This window comes from Pseudophryne corroboree, chromosome 11 (genome assembly GCF_028390025.1).
Source record: "Pseudophryne corroboree isolate aPseCor3 chromosome 11, aPseCor3.hap2, whole genome shotgun sequence".
Lineage (NCBI taxonomy): Eukaryota > Metazoa > Chordata > Amphibia > Anura > Myobatrachidae > Pseudophryne > Pseudophryne corroboree.
Window position 1 is genome coordinate 207174280 of NC_086454.1, and position 19487 is coordinate 207193766.

The 19487-nt window shown below is 36.0% G+C and overlaps 8 non-coding genes across 8 annotated transcripts; all 8 read left to right on the plus strand.

The window, feature by feature from the left end:
* Positions 1-386: 386 nt before the first annotated feature.
* TRNAI-UAU (transfer RNA isoleucine (anticodon UAU)) lies at positions 387-479 on the plus strand. The gene is given in 2 exon segments: positions 387-424; positions 444-479. It is a non-coding gene; the product is annotated as a tRNA-Ile (tRNA).
* A 7138-nt stretch (positions 480-7617) lies between these two features.
* On the plus strand, positions 7618-7710 carry TRNAI-UAU (transfer RNA isoleucine (anticodon UAU)). Its single transcript is given in 2 exon segments — positions 7618-7655; positions 7675-7710. It is a non-coding gene; the product is annotated as a tRNA-Ile (tRNA).
* Positions 7711-9422: 1712 nt separating this feature from the next.
* Positions 9423-9515, plus strand: TRNAI-UAU (transfer RNA isoleucine (anticodon UAU)). The gene is given in 2 exon segments: positions 9423-9460; positions 9480-9515. It is a non-coding gene; the product is annotated as a tRNA-Ile (tRNA).
* Positions 9516-11227: 1712 nt separating this feature from the next.
* On the plus strand, positions 11228-11320 carry TRNAI-UAU (transfer RNA isoleucine (anticodon UAU)). Its single transcript is given in 2 exon segments — positions 11228-11265; positions 11285-11320. It is a non-coding gene; the product is annotated as a tRNA-Ile (tRNA).
* Positions 11321-13032: 1712 nt separating this feature from the next.
* On the plus strand, positions 13033-13125 carry TRNAI-UAU (transfer RNA isoleucine (anticodon UAU)). Its single transcript is given in 2 exon segments — positions 13033-13070; positions 13090-13125. It is a non-coding gene; the product is annotated as a tRNA-Ile (tRNA).
* Positions 13126-15739: 2614 nt separating this feature from the next.
* TRNAI-UAU (transfer RNA isoleucine (anticodon UAU)) lies at positions 15740-15832 on the plus strand. Its single transcript is given in 2 exon segments — positions 15740-15777; positions 15797-15832. It is a non-coding gene; the product is annotated as a tRNA-Ile (tRNA).
* Positions 15833-17544: 1712 nt separating this feature from the next.
* Positions 17545-17637, plus strand: TRNAI-UAU (transfer RNA isoleucine (anticodon UAU)). Its single transcript is given in 2 exon segments — positions 17545-17582; positions 17602-17637. It is a non-coding gene; the product is annotated as a tRNA-Ile (tRNA).
* An 810-nt stretch (positions 17638-18447) lies between these two features.
* Positions 18448-18540, plus strand: TRNAI-UAU (transfer RNA isoleucine (anticodon UAU)). The gene is given in 2 exon segments: positions 18448-18485; positions 18505-18540. It is a non-coding gene; the product is annotated as a tRNA-Ile (tRNA).
* Positions 18541-19487: the final 947 nt, after the last annotated feature.

The window sequence follows — 19487 nt, forward strand, 5'->3', positions numbered from 1 at the left end:
TGGCATAATGGATAAATCACTGTCCTCCTAAGCCAGAGGTTGTTGGTCCAAGTCCCATCTGGGGTGGAAGTCATTACAGCAAGTGTCTCATCACTAGAGTTTATATTTTATCCTTGCTTCAACTGTAAAACAGTCTTGCAGTGTTTAGCTTGTAAAAAATGACCACAGAAGCTAAAATATGACATTTATTATGATATCATTGTTGTTATTTTTTTTAAAACCTTTTCTATCACCGTGGACAGCTTATTCAAGTGCCATCTGGCATGCACGTTCGTTTGTTGCTCATCATTCATCACCAAAAATGATTTTCTTTTTCAATTCTTATGACTGTACTGATTGTATTGAATAAAGTCCACATCTAGCATAACCAACTGATGCTGCTAAGTGCTCCAGTGGCGCAATTGGTCAGCGTGCGGTACTTATAAGACAGTATCTGTTGAGCAATGCCGAGGTTGTGAGTTCAAGCCTCACCTGGAGCAGCATTGTTTAATGTTTTTTTCTTTTTCTTATGTCAATAGTCATTGATTATAATCTGCTACCTTAATATTTAATATGATATTACAAAGGATGGAAGAAAGAAAGAAAAAACATAAACATGAGTTTGTATTTAAGTTGTCAGCACACATCTGCTTTGGTTCAAATGCACTGCATATCTTCCTTCAGTTAGCCAACAAAACAGCAATGGAAAACATTAACATACTGTTGGTAAAGCAGTTACATCAAATTGATTTTCTGCAATATAGCATCATAATCCATACTGACAGCTCTGAATAGTACCAGCACATTTCTTGCTGGACTTGGTAATGCAAAGAACACAGTAAACAGCTTCACTTTTTCCTCAAAAATGAATAATTGACTATTAAAAACCTAACAGTCTTAAATAAGAACATCAGTAAGCACCACTGACCTAATGGATAAGTCACTATCCTCCTAAGCCAGTGGTTGTGGGTCCAAGTCCCATCTGGGGTGGAAGTCATTACAGCAAGTGTCTCATCACTAGAGTTGATATTTTATCCTTGCTTCAACTGTAAAACAGTCTTGCAGTGTTTAGCTTGTAAAAAATGACCACAGAAGCTAAAATATGACATTTATTATGATATCATTGTTGTTGTTGTTTTTTTTAAACCTTTTCTATCACCGTGGACAGCTTATTCAAGTGCCATCTGGCATGCACGTTCGTTTGTTGCTCATCATTCATCACCAAAAATGATTTTCTTTTTCAATTCTTATGACTGTACTGATTGTATTGAATAAAATCCACATCTAGCATAACCAACTAATGCTGTGTAGTGATCCAGTGGCGCAATTGGTCAGCGCGCGGTACTTATAAAACAGTATCTGTTGAGCAATGCCGAAGTTGTGAGTTCAAGCCTCACCTGGAGCAGCTTTGTTCAATGTTTTTTTTCTTTTTTTATGTCAATAGTCATTGATTATAATCTGTTACCTTAATATTTAATATGATATTACAAAGGATGGAAGAAAGAAAGAAAGAAAAAACACAAACATGAGTTTGTATTTAAGTTGTCAGCACACATCTGCTTTGGTTCAAATGCACTGCATATCTTCCTTAAGTCAGCCAACAAAACAGCAATGGAGAAGATTAACATACTGTTGGTAAAGCAGTTACATCAAATTGATTTTCTGCAATATAGCATCATAATCCATACTGACAGCTCTGAATAGTACCAGCACATTTCTTGCTGGACTTGGTAATGCAAAGAACACAGTAAACAGCTTCACTTTTTCCTCAAAAATGAATAATTGACTATTAAAAACCTAACAGTCTTAAATAAGAACATCAGTAAGCACCACTGACCTAATGGATAAGTCACTATCCTCCTAAGCCAGTGGTTGTGGGTCCAAGTCCCATCTGGGGTGGAAGTCATTACAGCAAGTGTCTCATCACTAGAGTTGATATTTTATCCTTGCTTCAACTGTAAAACAGTCTTGCAGTGTTTAGCTTGTAAAAAATGACCACAGAAGCTAAAATATGACATTTATTATGATATCATTGTTGTTGTTTTTTTTAAACCTTTTCTATCACCGTGGACAGCTTATTCAAGTGCCATCTGGCATGCACGTTCGTTTGTTGCTCATCATTCATCACCAAAAATGATTTTCTTTTTCAATTCTTATGACTGTACTGATTGTATTGAATAAAATCCACATCTAGCATAACCAACTAATGCTGTGTAGTGATCCAGTGGCGCAATTGGTCAGCGCACGGTACTTATAAAACAGTATCTGTTGAGCAATGCCGAAGTTGTGAGTTCAAGCCTCACCTGGAGCAGCTTTGTTCAATGTTTTTTTTCTTTTTTTATGTCAATAGTCATTGATTATAATCTGTTACCTTAATATTTAATATGATATTACAAAGGATGGAAGAAAGAAAGAAAGAAAAAACACAAACATGAGTTTGTATTTAAGTTGTCAGCACACATCTGCTTTGGTTCAAATGCACTGCATATCTTCCTTAAGTCAGCCAACAAAACAGCAATGGAGAAGATTAACATACTGTTGGTAAAGCAGTTGCATCAAATTGATTTTCTGCAATATAGCATGATAATCCATACTGACAGCTCTGGATAGTACCAGCACATTTCTTGCTGGACTTGGTAATGCAAAGAACACAGTAAACAGCTTCACTTTTTCTCAAAAATAAATAATTGACTATTAAAAACCTATCAGTTTTAAATAAGGAGATCAGTAAGCACCACTGGCATAATGGATAAGGCACTGTTCTCCTAAGCCAGTGGTATTGGGATTTAAGTCCCGTCTGAGTTGGAAGTCATTACAGCAAGTGTCTCATCACTAGAGTTGATATTTTATCCTTGCTTCAACTGTACAACAGTCTTGCAGTGTTTAGCTTGCAAAAAATGACCACAGAAGCTAAAATATGACATTTATTATGATAACATTGTTGTTGTTTTTTTTAAACCTTTTCTATGACCGTGGACAGCTTATTCAAGTGCCATCTGGCATGCACGATCGTTTGTTGCTCATCATTCATCACCAATAATTATTTTCTTTTTCAATTCTTATGACTGTACTGATTGTATTGAATAAAATCCACATCTAGCATAACCAACTGATGCTGCTAAGTGCTCCAGCGGCACAATCGGTCAGCGTGCGGTACTTATAAGACAGTATCTGTTGAGCAATGCTGAGGTTGTGAGTTCAAGCCTCACCTGGAACAGCTTTGTTTACTGTATTTTTCTTTTTCTTATGTCAGTAGTCATTGATTATAAACTGCTACCTTAATATTTAATATGATATTACAAAGGATGGAAGAAAGAAAGAAAAAACACAAACATGAGTTTGTATTTAAGTTGTCAGCACACACCTGCTTTGGTTCAAATGCACTGCATATCTTCCTTCAGTCAGCCAACAAAACAGCAATGGAAAAGATTAACATACTGTTGGTAAAGCAGTTGCATAAAATTGATTTTCTGCAATATAGCATGATAATCCATACTGACAGCTCTGGATAGTACCAGCACATTTCTTGCTGGCCTTGGTAATGCAAAGAACACAGTAAACAGCTTCACTTTATCCTCAAAAATAAATAATTGACTATTAAAAACCTAACAGTCTTAAATAAGAACATCAGTAAGCACCACTGACCAAATGGATAAATCACTGTCCTCCTAAGCCAGTGGTTGTTGGTCCAAGTCCCATCTGGGGTGGAAGTCATTACAGCAAGTGTCTCATCACTAGAGTTGATATTTTATCCTTGCTTCAACTGTACAACAGTCTTGCAGTGTTTAGCTTGCAAAAAATGACCACAGAAGCTAAAATATGACATTTATTATGATAACATTGTTGTTGTTTTTTTTAAACCTTTTCTATCACCGTGGACAGCTTATTCAAGTGCCATCTGGCATGTATGTTCGTTTGTTGCTTATCATTCATCAACAAAAATTATTTTCTTTTTCAATTCTTATGACTGTACTGATTGTATAGAATAAAATCCACATCTAGCATAACCAACTGATGCTGCTAAGTGCTCCAGTGGCGCAATAGGTCAGCGCGCGGTACTTATAAGACAGTATCTGTTGAGCAATGCCGAGGTTGTGTGTTCAAGCCTCACCTGGAGCAGCATTGTTTAATGTTTTTTTTCTTTTTCTTATGTCAATAGTCATTGATTATAATCTGCTACCTTAATATTTAATATGATATTACAAAGGATGGAAGAAAGAAAGAAAAAACACAAACATGAGTTTGTATTTAAGTTGTCAGCACACATCTGCTTTGGTTCAAATGCACTGCATATCTTCCTTCAGTTAGCCAACAAAACAGCAATGGAAAACATTAACATACTGTTGGTAAAGCAGTTACATCAAATTGATTTTCTGCAATATAGCATCATAATCCATACTGACAGCTCTGAATAGAACCAGCACATTTCTTGCTGGACTTGGTAATGCAAAGAACACAGTAAACAGCTTCACTTTTTCCTCAAAAATGAATAATTGACTATTAAAAACCTAACAGTCTTAAATAAGAACATCAGTAAGCACCACTGACCTAATGGATAAGTCACTATCCTCCTAAGCCAGTGGTTGTGGGTCCAAGTCCCATCTGGGGTGGAAGTCATTACAGCAAGTGTCTCATCACTAGAGTTGATATTTTATCCTTGCTTCAACTGTAAAACAGTCTTGCAGTGTTTAGCTTGTAAAAAATGACCACAGAAGCTAAAATATGACATTTATTATGATATCATTGTTGTTGTTTTTTTTAAACCTTTTCTATCACCGTGGACAGCTTATTCAAGTGCCATCTGGCATGCACGTTCGTTTGTTGCTCATCATTCATCACCAAAAATGATTTTCTTTTTCAATTCTTATGACTGTACTGATTGTATTGAATAAAATCCACATCTAGCATAACCAACTAATGCTGTGTAGTGATCAAGTGGCGCAATTGGTCAGCGCGCGGTACTTATAAAACAGTATCTGTTGAGCAATGCCGAAGTTGTGAGTTCAAGCCTCACCTGGAGCAGCTTTGTTCAATGTTTTTTTTCTTTTTTTATGTCAATAGTCATTGATTATAATCTGTTACCTTAATATTTAATATGATATTACAAAGGATGGAAGAAAGAAAGAAAGAAAAAACACAAACATGAGTTTGTATTTAAGTTGTCAGCACACATCTGCTTTGGTTCAAATGCACTGCATATCTTCCTTAAGTCAGCCAACAAAACAGCAATGGAGAAGATTAACATACTGTTGGTAAAGCAGTTGCATCAAATTGATTTTCTGCAATATAGCATGATAATCCATACTGACAGCTCTGGATAGTACCAGCACATTTCTTGCTGGACTTGGTAATGCAAAGAACACAGTAAACAGCTTCACTTTTTCTCAAAAATAAATAATTGACTATTAAAAACCTATCAGTTTTAAATAAGGAGATCAGTAAGCACCACTGGCATAATGGATAAGGCACTGTTCTCCTAAGCCAGTGGTATTGGGATTTAAGTCCCGTCTAAGTTGGAAGTCATTACAGCAAGTGTCTCATCACTAGAGTTGATATTTTATCCTTGCTTCAACTGTACAACAGTCTTGCAGTGTTTAGCTTGCAAAAAATGACCACAGAAGCTAAAATATGACATTTATTATGATAACATTGTTGTTGTTTTTTTTAAACCTTTTCTATGACCGTGGACAGCTTATTCAAGTGCCATCTGGCATGCACGATCGTTTGTTGCTCATCATTCATCACCAAAAATTATTTTCTTTTTCAATTCTTATGACTGTACTGATTGTATTGAATAAAATCCACATCTAGCATAACCAACTGATGCTGCTAAGTGCTCCAGCGGCACAATCGGTCAGCGTGCGGTACTTATAAGACAGTCTCTGTTGAGCAATGCTGAGGTTGTGAGTTCAAGCCTCACCTGGAGCAGCTTTGTTTACTGTTTTTTTCTTTTTCTTATGTCAGTAGTCATTGATTATAAACTGCTACCTTAATATTTAATATGATATTACAAAGGATGGAAGAAAGAAAGAAAAAACACAAACATGAGTTTGTATTTAAGTTGTCAGCACACACCTGCTTTGGTTCAAATGCACTGCATATCTTCCTTCAGTCAGCCAACAAAACAGCAATGGAAAAGATTAACATACTGTTGGTAAAGCAGTTGCATAAAATTGATTTTCTGCAATATAGCATGATAATCCATACTGACAGCTCTGGATAGTACCAGCACATTTCTTGCTGGCCTTGGTAATGCAAAGAACACAGTAAACAGCTTCACTTTATCCTCAAAAATAAATAATTGACTATTAAAAACCTAACAGTCTTAAATAAGAACATCAGTAAGCACCACTGACCAAATGGATAAATCACTGTCCTCCTAAGCCAGTGGTTGTTGGTCCAAGTCCCATCTGGGGTGGAAGTCATTACAGCAAGTGTCTCATCACTAGAGTTGATATTTTATCCTTGCTTCAACTGTACAACAGTCTTGCAGTGTTTAGCTTGCAAAAAATGACCACAGAAGCTAAAATATGACCTTTATTATGATAACATTGTTGTTGTTTTTTTTAAACCTTTTCTATCACCGTGGACAGCTTATTCAAGTGCCATCTGGCATGTATGTTCGTTTGTTGCTCATCATTCATCAACAAAAATTATTTTCTTTTTTCAATTCTTATGACTGTACTGATTGTATTGAATAAAATCCACATCTAGCATAACCAACTAATGCTGCGTAGTGATCCAGTGGCGCAATTGGTCAGCGCGCGGTACTTATAAGACAGTAACTGTTAAGAAATGCAGAGGTTGTGAGTTCAAGCCTCACCTGGAGCAGCTTTGTTTAATGTTTTTTTTTCTTTTTTTATGTCAGTAGTCATTGATTATAATCTGCTACCTTAATATTTAATATGATATTACAAAGGATGGAAGAAAGAAAGAAAAAACACAAACATGAGTTTGTATTTAAGTTGTCAGCACACATCTGCTTTGGTTCAAATGCACTGCATATCTTCCTTAAGTCAGCCAACAAAACAGCAATGGAGAAGATTAACATACTGTTGGTAAAGCAGTTGCATCAAATTGATTTTCTGCAATATAGCATGATAATCCATACTGACAGCTCTGGATAGTAGCAGCACATTTCTTGCTGGACTTTGTAATGCAAAAAACACAGTAAACAACTTCACTTTTTCCTCAAAAATAAATAATTGACTATTAAAAACCTAACAGTCTTAAATAAGAACATCAGTAAGCACCACTGACCTAATGGATAAATCACTGTCCTCCTAAGCCAGTGGTTGTGGGTCCAAGTCCCATCTGGGGTGGAAGTCATTACAGCAAGTGTCTCATCACTAGAGTTGATATTTTATCCTTGCTTCAACTGTACAACAGTCTTGCAGTGTTTAGCTTGCAAAAAATGACCACAGAAGCTAAAATATGACATTTATTATGATATCATTGTTGTTTTTTTTAAACCTTTTCTATCACCGTGGACAGCTTATTCAAGTGCCATCTGGCATGCACGTACGTTTGTTGCTCATCATTCATCACCAAAAATGATTTTCTTTTTCAATTCTTATGACTGTACTGATTGTATTGAATAAAGTCCACATCTAGCATAACCAACTAATGCTGCTAGGTGCTCCAGTGGCGCAATTGGTCAGCGCGCGGTACTTATAAGACAGTATCTGTTGAGCAATGCCGACGTTGTGAGTTCAAGTCTCACCTGGAGCATCTTTGTTTACTGTTTTTTTCTTTTTCTTATGTCAATAGTCATTGATTATAATCTGCTACCTTAATATTTAATATGATATTACAAAGGATGGAAGAAAGAAAGAAAAAACACAAACATGAGTTTGTATTTAAGTTGTCAGCACACATCTGCTTTGGTTCAAATGCACTGCATATCTTCCTTAAGTTAGCCAACAAAACAGCAATGGAAAAGATTAACATACTGTTGGTAAAGCAGTTACATCAAATTGATTTTCTGCAATATAGCATGATAATCCATACTGACAGCTCTGGATAGTACCAGCACATTTCTTGCTGGACTTGGTAATGCAAAGAACACAGTAAACAGCTTCACTTTTTCCTCAAAAATAAATAATTGACTATTAAAAACCTAACAGTCTTAAATAAGAACATCAGTAAGCACCACTGACCTAATGGATAAGTCACTGTCCTCCTAAGCCAGTGGTTGTGGGTCCAAGTCCCATCTGGGGTGGAAGTCATTACAGCAAGTGTCTCATCACTAGAGTTGATATTTTATCCTTGCTTCAACTGTAAAACAGTCTTGCAGTGTTTAGCTTGTAAAAAATGACCACCGAAGCTAAAATATGACATTTATTATGATATCATTGTTGTTGTTTTTTTTAAACCTTTTCTATCACCGTGGACAGCTTATTCAAGTGCCATCTGGCATGCACGTTCGTTTGTTGCTCATCATTCATCACCAAAAATGATTTTCTTTTTCAATTCTTATGACTGTACTGATTGTATTGAATAAAATCCACATCTAGCATAACCAACTAATGCTGCGTAGTGATTCAGTGGTGCAATTGGTCAGCGCGCGGTACTTATAAGACAGTAACTGTTAAGAAATGCAGAGGTTGTGAGTTCAAGCCTCACCTGGAGCAGCTTTGTTTAATGTTTTTTTTTCTTTTTTTATGTCAGTAGTCATTGATTATAATCTGCTACCTTAATATTTAATATGATATTACAAAGGATGGAAGAAAGAAAGAAAAAACACAAACATGAGTTTGTATTTAAGTTGTCAGCACACATCTGCTTTGGTTCAAATGCACTGCATATCTTCCTTAAGTCAGCCAACAAAACAGCAATGGAGAAGATTAACATACTGTTGGTAAAGCAGTTGCATCAAATTGATTTTCTGCAATATAGCATGATAATCCATACTGACAGCTCTGGATAGTAGCAGCACATTTCTTGCTGGACTTTGTAATGCAAAAAACACAGTAAACAACTTCACTTTTTCCTCAAAAATAAATAATTGACTATTAAAAACCTAACAGTCTTAAATAAGAACATCAGTAAGCACCACTGACCTAATGGATAAATCACTGTCCTCCTAAGCCAGTGGTTGTGGGTCCAAGTCCCATCTGGGGTGGAAGTCATTACAGCAAGTGTCTCATCACTAGAGTTGATATTTTATCCTTGCTTCAACTGTACAACAGTCTTGCAGTGTTTAGCTTGCAAAAAATGACCACAGAAGCTAAAATATGACATTTATTATGATATCATTGTTGTTGTTTTTTTTAAACCTTTTCTATCACCGTGGACAGCTTATTCAAGTGCCATCTGGCATGCACGTACGTTTGTTGCTCATCATTCATCACCAAAAATGATTTTCTTTTTCAATTCTTATGACTGTACTGATTGTATTGAATAAAGTCCACATCTAGCATAACCAACTAATGCTGCTAGGTGCTCCAGTGGCGCAATTGGTCAGCGCGCGGTACTTATAAGACAGTATCTGTTGAGCAATGCCGACGTTGTGAGTTCAAGTCTCACCTGGAGCATCTTTGTTTACTGTTTTTTTCTTTTTCTTATGTCAATAGTCATTGATTATAATCTGCTACCTTAATATTTAATATGATATTACAAAGGATGGAAGAAAGAAAGAAAAAACACAAACATGAGTTTGTATTTAAGTTGTCAGCACACATCTGCTTTGGTTCAAATGCACTGCATATCTTCCTTAAGTTAGCCAACAAAACAGCAATGGAAAAGATTAACATACTGTTGGTAAAGCAGTTACATCAAATTGATTTTCTGCAATATAGCATGATAATCCATACTGACAGCTCTGGATAGTACCAGCACATTTCTTGCTGGACTTGGTAATGCAAAGAACACAGTAAACAGCTTCACTTTTTCCTCAAAAATAAATAATTGACTATTAAAAACCTAACAGTCTTAAATAAGAACATCAGTAAGCACCACTGACCTAATGGATAAGTCACTGTCCTCCTAAGCCAGTGGTTGTGGGTCCAAGTCCCATCTGGGGTGGAAGTCATTACAGCAAGTGTCTCATCACTAGAGTTGATATTTTATCCTTGCTTCAACTGTAAAACAGTCTTGCAGTGTTTAGCTTGTAAAAAATGACCACCGAAGCTAAAATATGACATTTATTATGATATCATTGTTGTTGTTTTTTTTAAACCTTTTCTATCACCGTGGACAGCTTATTCAAGTGCCATCTGGCATGCACGTTCGTTTGTTGCTCATCATTCATCACCAAAAATGATTTTCTTTTTCAATTCTTATGACTGTACTGATTGTATTGAATAAAATCCACATCTAGCATAACCAACTAATGCTGCGTAGTGATTCAGTGGTGCAATTGGTCAGCGCGCGGTACTTATAAGACAGTAACTGTTAAGAAATGCAGAGGTTGTGAGTTCAAGCCTCACCTGGAGCAGCTTTGTTTAATGTTTTTTTTTCTTTTTTTATGTCAGTAGTCATTGATTATAATCTGCTACCTTAATATTTAATATGATATTACAAAGGATGGAAGAAAGAAAGAAAAAACACAAACATGAGTTTGTATTTAAGTTGTCAGCACACATCTGCTTTGGTTCAAATGCACTGCATATCTTCCTTAAGTCAGCCAACAAAACAGCAATGGAGAAGATTAACATACTGTTGGTAAAGCAGTTGCATCAAATTGATTTTCTGCAATATAGCATGATAATCCATACTGACAGCTCTGGATAGTAGCAGCACATTTCTTGCTGGACTTTGTAATGCAAAAAACACAGTAAACAACTTCACTTTTTCCTCAAAAATAAATAATTGACTATTAAAAACCTAACAGTCTTAAATAAGAATATCAGTAAGCACCACTGACCTAATGGATAAATCACTGTCCTCCTAAGCCAGTGGTTGTGGGTCCAAGTCCCATCTGGGGTGGAAGTCATTACAGCAAGTGTCTCATCACTAGAGTTGATATTTTATCCTTGCTTCAACTGTACAACAGTCTTGCAGTGTTTAGCTTGCAAAAAATGACCACAGAAGCTAAAATATGACATTTATTATGATATCATTGTTGTTGTTTTTTTTAAACCTTTTCTATCACCGTGGACAGCTTATTCAAGTGCCATCTGGCATGCACGTACGTTTGTTGCTCATCATTCATCACCAAAAATGATTTTCTTTTTCAATTCTTATGACTGTACTGATTGTATTGAATAAAGTCCACATCTAGCATAACCAACTAATGCTGCTAGGTGCTCCAGTGGCGCAATTGGTCAGCGCGCGGTACTTATAAGACAGTATCTGTTGAGCAATGCCGACGTTGTGAGTTCAAGTCTCACCTGGAGCATCTTTGTTTACTGTTTTTTTCTTTTTCTTATGTCAATAGTCATTGATTATAATCTGCTACCTTAATATTTAATATGATATTACAAAGGATGGAAGAAAGAAAGAAAAAACACAAACATGAGTTTGTATTTAAGTTGTCAGCACACATCTGCTTTGGTTCAAATGCACTGCATATCTTCCTTAAGTTAGCCAACAAAACAGCAATGGAAAAGATTAACATACTGTTGGTAAAGCAGTTACATCAAATTGATTTTCTGCAATATAGCATGATAATCCATACTGACAGCTCTGGATAGTACCAGCACATTTCTTGCTGGACTTGGTAATGCAAAGAACACAGTAAACAGCTTCACTTTTTCCTCAAAAATAAATAATTGACTATTAAAAACCTAACAGTCTTAAATAAGAACATCAGTAAGCACCACTGACCTAATGGATAAGTCACTGTCCTCCTAAGCCAGTGGTTGTGGGTCCAAGTCCCATCTGGGGTGGAAGTCATTACAGCAAGTGTCTCATCACTAGAGTTGATATTTTATCCTTGCTTCAACTGTAAAACAGTCTTGCAGTGTTTAGCTTGTAAAAAATGACCACCGAAGCTAAAATATGACATTTATTATGATATCATTGTTGTTGTTTTTTTTAAACCTTTTCTATCACCGTGGACAGCTTATTCAAGTGCCATCTGGCATGCACGTTCGTTTGTTGCTCATCATTCATCACCAAAAATGATTTTCTTTTTCAATTCTTATGACTGTACTGATTGTATTGAATAAAATCCACATCTAGCATAACCAACTAATGCTGCGTAGTGATTCAGTGGTGCAATTGGTCAGCGCGCGGTACTTATAAGACAGTAACTGTTAAGAAATGCAGAGGTTGTGAGTTCAAGCCTCACCTGGAGCAGCTTTGTTTAATGTTTTTTTTTCTTTTTTTATGTCAGTAGTCATTGATTATAATCTGCTACCTTAATATTTAATATGATATTACAAAGGATGGAAGAAAGAAAGAAAAAACACAAACATGAGTTTGTATTTAAGTTGTCAGCACACATCTGCTTTGGTTCAAATGCACTGCATATCTTCCTTAAGTCAGCCAACAAAACAGCAATGGAGAAGATTAACATACTGTTGGTAAAGCAGTTGCATCAAATTGATTTTCTGCAATATAGCATGATAATCCATACTGACAGCTCTGGATAGTAGCAGCACATTTCTTGCTGGACTTTGTAATGCAAAAAACACAGTAAACAACTTCACTTTTTCCTCAAAAATAAATAATTGACTATTAAAAACCTAACAGTCTTAAATAAGAACATCAGTAAGCACCACTGACCTAATGGATAAATCACTGTCCTCCTAAGCCAGTGGTTGTGGGTCCAAGTCCCATCTGGGGTGGAAGTCATTACAGCAAGTGTCTCATCACTAGAGTTGATATTTTATCCTTGCTTCAACTGTACAACAGTCTTGCAGTGTTTAGCTTGCAAAAAATGACCACAGAAGCTAAAATATGACATTTATTATGATATCATTGTTGTTGTTTTTTTTAAACCTTTTCTATCACCGTGGACAGCTTATTCAAGTGCCATCTGGCATGCACGTACGTTTGTTGCTCATCATTCATCACCAAAAATGATTTTCTTTTTCAATTCTTATGACTGTACTGATTGTATTGAATAAAGTCCACATCTAGCATAACCAACTAATGCTGCTAGGTGCTCCAGTGGCGCAATTGGTCAGCGCGCGGTACTTATAAGACAGTATCTGTTGAGCAATGCTGACGTTGTGAGTTCAAGTCTCACCTGGAGCATCTTTGTTTACTGTTTTTTCTTTTTCTTATGTCAATAGTCATTGATTATAATCTGCTACCTTAATATTTAATATGATATTACAAAGGATGGAAGAAAGAAAGAAAAAACACAAACATGAGTTTGTATTTAAGTTGTCAGCACACATCTGCTTTGGTTCAAATGCACTGCATATCTTCCTTAAGTTAGCCAACAAAACAGCAATGGAAAAGATTAACATACTGTTGGTAAAGCAGTTACATCAAATTGATTTTCTGCAATATAGCATGATAATCCATACTGACAGCTCTGGATAGTACCAGGACATTTCTTGCTGGACTTGGTAATGCAAAGAACACAGTAAACAGCTTCACTTTTTCCTCAAAAATAAATAATTGACTATTAAAAACCTAACAGTCTTAAATAAGAACATCAGTAAGCACCACTGACCTAATGGATAAGTCACTGTCCTCCTAAGCCAGTGGTTGTGGGTCCAAGTCCCATCTGGGGTGGAAGTCATTACAGCAAGTGTCTCATCACTAGAGTTGATATTTTATCCTTGCTTCAACTGTAAAACAGTCTTGCAGTGTTTAGCTTGTAAAAAATGACCACCGAAGCTAAAATATGACATTTATTATGATATCATTGTTGTTGTTTTTTTTAAACCTTTTCTATCACCGTGGACAGCTTATTCAAGTGCCATCTGGCATGCACGTTCGTTTGTTGCTCATCATTCATCACCAAAAATGATTTTCTTTTTCAATTCTTATGACTGTACTGATTGTATTGAATAAAATCCACATCTAGCATAACCAACTAATGCTGCGTAGTGATTCAGTGGTGCAATTGGTCAGCGCGCGGTACTTATAAGACAGTAACTGTTAAGAAATGCAGAGGTTGTGAGTTCAAGCCTCACCTGGAGCAGCTTTGTTTAATGTTTTTTTTTCTTTTTTTATGTCAGTAGTCATTGATTATAATCTGCTACCTTAATATTTAATATGATATTACAAAGGATGGAAGAAAGAAAGAAAAAACACAAACATGAGTTTGTATTTAAGTTGTCAGCACACATCTGCTTTGGTTCAAATGCACTGCATATCTTCCTTAAGTCAGCCAACAAAACAGCAATGGAGAAGATTAACATACTGTTGGTAAAGCAGTTGCATCAAATTGATTTTCTGCAATATAGCATGATAATCCATACTGACAGCTCTGGATAGTAGCAGCACATTTCTTGCTGGACTTTGTAATGCAAAAAACACAGTAAACAACTTCACTTTTTCCTCAAAAATAAATAATTGACTATTAAAAACCTAACAGTCTTAAATAAGAACATCAGTAAGCACCACTGACCTAATGGATAAATCACTGTCCTCCTAAGCCAGTGGTTGTGGGTCCAAGTCCCATCTGGGGTGGAAGTCATTACAGCAAGTGTCTCATCACTAGAGTTGATATTTTATCCTTGCTTCAACTGTACAACAGTCTTGCAGTGTTTAGCTTGCAAAAAATGACCACAGAAGCTAAAATATGACATTTATTATGATATCATTGTTGTTGTTTTTTTTAAACCTTTTCTATCACCGTGGACAGCTTATTCAAGTGCCATCTGGCATGCACGTACGTTTGTTGCTCATCATTCATCACCAAAAATGATTTTCTTTTTCAATTCTTATGACTGTACTGATTGTATTGAATAAAGTCCACATCTAGCATAACCAACTAATGATGCGTAGTGATTCAGTGGTGCAATTGGTCAGCGCGCGGTACTTATAAGACAGTAACTGTTAAGAAATGCAGAGGTTGTGAGTTCAAGCCTCACCTGGAGCAGCTTTGTTTAATGTTTTTTTTTCTTTTTTTATGTCAGTAGTCATTGATTATAATCTGCTACCTTAATATTTAATATGATATTACAAAGGATGGAAGAAAGAAAGAAAAAACACAAACATGAGTTTGTATTTAAGTTGTCAGCACACATCTGCTTTGGTTCAAATGCACTGCATATCTTCCTTAAGTCAGCCAACAAAACAGCAATGGAGAAGATTAACATACTGTTGGTAAAGCAGTTGCATCAAATTGATTTTCTGCAATATAGCATGATAATCCATACTGACAGCTCTGGATAGTAGCAGCACATTTCTTGCTGGACTTTGTAATGCAAAAAACACAGTAAACAACTTCACTTTTTCCTCAAAAATAAATAATTGACTATTAAAAACCTAACAGTCTTAAATAAGAACATCAGTAAGCACCACTGACCTAATGGATAAATCACTGTCCTCCTAAGCCAGTGGTTGTGGGTCCAAGTCCCATCTGGGGTGGAAGTCATTACAGCAAGTGTCTCATCACTAGAGTTGATATTTTATCCTTGCTTCAACTGTACAACAGTCTTGCAGTGTTTAGCTTGCAAAAAATGACCACAGAAGCTAAAATATGACATTTATTATGATATCATTGTTGTTGTTTTTTTTAAACCTTTTCTATCACCGTGGACAGCTTATTCAAGTGCCATCTGGCATGCACGTACGTTTGTTGCTCATCATTCATCACCAAAAATGATTTTCTTTTTCAATTCTTATGACTGTACTGATTGTATTGAATAAAGTCCACATCTAGCATAACCAACTAATGCTGCTAGGTGCTCCAGTGGCGCAATTGGTCAGCGCGCGGTACTTATAAGACAGTATCTGTTGAGCAATGCTGACGTTGTGAGTTCAAGTCTCACCTGGAGCATCTTTGTTTACTGTTTTTTTCTTTTTCTTATGTCAATAGTCATTGATTATAATCTGCTACCTTAATATTTAATATGATATTACAAAGGATGGAAGAAAGAAAGAAAAAACACAAACATGAGTTTGTATTTAAGTTGTCAGCACACATCTGCTTTGGTTCAAATGCACTGCATATCTTCCTTAAGTTAGCCAACAAAACAGCAATGGAAAAGATTAACATACTGTTGGTAAAGCAGTTACATCAAATTGATTTTCTGCAATATAGCATGATAATCCATACTGACAGCTCTGGATAGTACCAGCACATTTCTTGCTGGACTTGGTAATGCAAAGAACACAGTAAACAGCTTCACTTTTTCCTCAAAAATAAATAATTGACTATTAAAAACCTAACAGTCTTAAATAAGAACATCAGTAAGCACCACTGACCTAATGGATAAGTCACTGTCCTCCTAAGCCAGTGGTTGTGGGTCCAAGTCCCATCTGGGGTGGAAGTCATTACAGCAAGTGTCTCATCACTAGAGTTGATATTTTATCCTTGCTTCAACTGTAAAACAGTCTTGCAGTGTTTAGCTTGTAAAAAATGACCACCGAAGTTAAAATATGACATTTATTATGATATCATTGTTGTTGTTTTTTTTAAACCTTTTCTATCACCGTGGACAGCTTATTCAAGTGCCATCTGGCATGCACGTTCGTTTGTTGCTCATCATTCATCACCAAAAATGATTTTCTTTTTCAATTCTTATGACTGTACTGATTGTATTGAATAAAATCCACATCTAGCATAACCAACTAATGCTGCGTAGTGATTCAGTGGTGCAATTGGTCAGCGCGCGGTACTTATAAGACAGTAACTGTTAAGAAATGCAGAGGTTGTGAGTTCAAGCCTCACCTGGAGCAGCTTTGTTTAATGTTTTTTTTTCCTTTTTTATGTCAGTAGTCATTGATTATAATCTGCTACCTTAATATTTAATATGATATTACAAAGGATGGAAGAAAGAAAGAAAAAACACAAACATGAGTTTGTATTTAAGTTGTCAGCACACTTCTGCTTTGGTTCAAATGCACTGCATATCTTCCTTAAGTCAGCCAACAAAACAGCAATGGAGAAGATTAACATACTGTTGGTAAAGCAGTTGCATCAAATTGATTTTCTGCAATATAGCATGATAATCCATACTGACAGCTCTGGATAGTAGCAGCACATTTCTTGCTGGACTTTGTAATGCAAAAAACACAGTAAACAACTTCACTTTTTCCTCAAAAATAAATAATTGACTATTAAAAACCTAACAGTCTTAAATAAGAACATCAGTAAGCACCACTGACCTAATGGATAAATCACTGTCCTCCTAAGCCAGTGGTTGTGGGTCCAAGTCCCATCTGGGGTGGAAGTCATTACAGCAAGTGTCTCATCACTAGAGTTGATATTTTATCCTTGCTTCAACTGTACAACAGTCTTGCAGTGTTTAGCTTGCAAAAAATGACCACAGAAGCTAAAATATGACATTTATTATGATATCATTGTTGTTGTTTTTTTTAAACCTTTTCTATCACCGTGGACAGCTTATTCAAGTGCCATCTGGCATGCACGTACGTTTGTTGCTCATCATTCATCACCAAAAATGATTTTCTTTTTCAATTCTTATGACTGTACTGATTGTATTGAATAAAGTCCACATCTAGCATAACCAACTAATGCTGCTAGGTGCTCCAGTGGCGCAATTGGTCAGCGCGCGGTACTTATAAGACAGTATCTGTTGAGCAATGCCGACGTTGTGAGTTCAAGTCTCACCTGGAGCATCTTTGTTTACTGTTTTTTTCTTTTTCTTATGTCAATAGTCATTGATTATAATCTGCTACCTTAATATTTAATATGATATTACAAAGGATGGAAGAAAGAAAGAAAAAACACAAACATGAGTTTGTATTTAAGTTGTCAGCACACATCTGCTTTGGTTCAAATGCACTGCATATCTTCCTTAAGTTAGCCAACAAAACAGCAATGGAAAAGATTAACATACTGTTGGTAAAGCAGTTACATCAAATTGATTTTCTGCAATATAGCATGATAATCCATACTGACAGCTCTGGATAGTACCAGCACATTTCTTGCTGGACTTGGTAATGCAAAGAACACAGTAAACAGCTTCACTTTTTCCTCAAAAATAAATAATTGACTATTAAAAACCTATCAGTCTTAAATAAGGAGATCAGTAAGCACCACTGGCATAATGGATAAGGCACTATTCTCCTAAGCCAGTGGTTGTGGGATTTAAGTCCCGTCTGAGTTGGAAGTCATTACAGCAAGTGTCTCATCACTAGAGTTGATATTTTATCCTTGCTTCAACTGTACAACAGTCTTGCAGTGTTTAGCTTGCAAAAAATGACCACAGAAGCTAAAATATGACATTTATTATGATATCATTGTTGTTGTTTTTTTTAAACCTTTTCTATCACCGTGGACAGCTTATTCAAGTGCCATCTGGCATGCACGTACGTTTGTTGCTCATCATTCATCACCAAAAATGATTTTCTTTTTCAATTCTTATGACTGTACTGATTGTATTGAATAAAGTCCACATCTAGCATAACCAACTAATGCTGCTAGGTGCTCCAGTGGCGCAATTGGTCAGCGCGCGGTACTTATAAGACAGTATCTGTTGAGCAATGCTGACGTTGTGAGTTCAAGTCTCACCTGGAGCATCTTTGTTTACTGTTTTTTTCTTTTTCTTATGTCAATAGTCATTGATTATAATCTGCTACCTTAATATTTAATATGATATTACAAAGGATGGAAGAAAGAAAGAAAAAACACAAACATGAGTTTGTATTTAAGTTGTCAGCACACATCTGCTTTGGTTCAAATGCACTGCATATCTTCCTTAAGTTAGCCAACAAAACAGCAATGGAAAAGATTAACATACTGTTGGTAAAGCAGTTACATCAAATTGATTTTCTGCAATATAGCATGATAATCCATACTGACAGCTCTGGATAGTACCAGCACATTTCTTGCTGGACTTGGTAATGCAAAGAACACAGTAAACAGCTTCACTTTTTCCTCAAAAATAAATAATTGACTATTAAAAACCTAACAGTCTTAAATAAGAACATCAGTAAGCACCACTGACCTAATGGATAAGTCACTGTCCTCCTAAGCCAGTGGTTGTGGGTCCAAGTCCCATCTGGGGTGGAAGTCATTACAGCAAGTGTCTCATCACTAGAGTTGATATTTTATCCTTGCTTCAACTGTAAAACAGTCTTGCAGTGTTTAGCTTGTAAAAAATGACCACCGAAGCTAAAATATGACATTTATTATGATATCATTGTTGTTGTTTTTTTTAAACCTTTTCTATCACCGTGGACAGCTTATTCAAGTGCCATCTGGCATGCACGTTCGTTTGTTGCTCATCATTCATCACCAAAAATGATTTTCTTTTTCAATTCTTATGACTGTACTGATTGTATTGAATAAAATCCACATCTAGCATAACCAACTAATGCTGCGTAGTGATTCAGTGGTGCAATTGGTCAGCGCGCGGTACTTATAAGACAGTAACTGTTAAGAAATGCAGAGGTTGTGAGTTCAAGCCTCACCTGGAGCAGCTTTGTTTAATGTTTTTTTTTCCTTTTTTATGTCAGTAGTCATT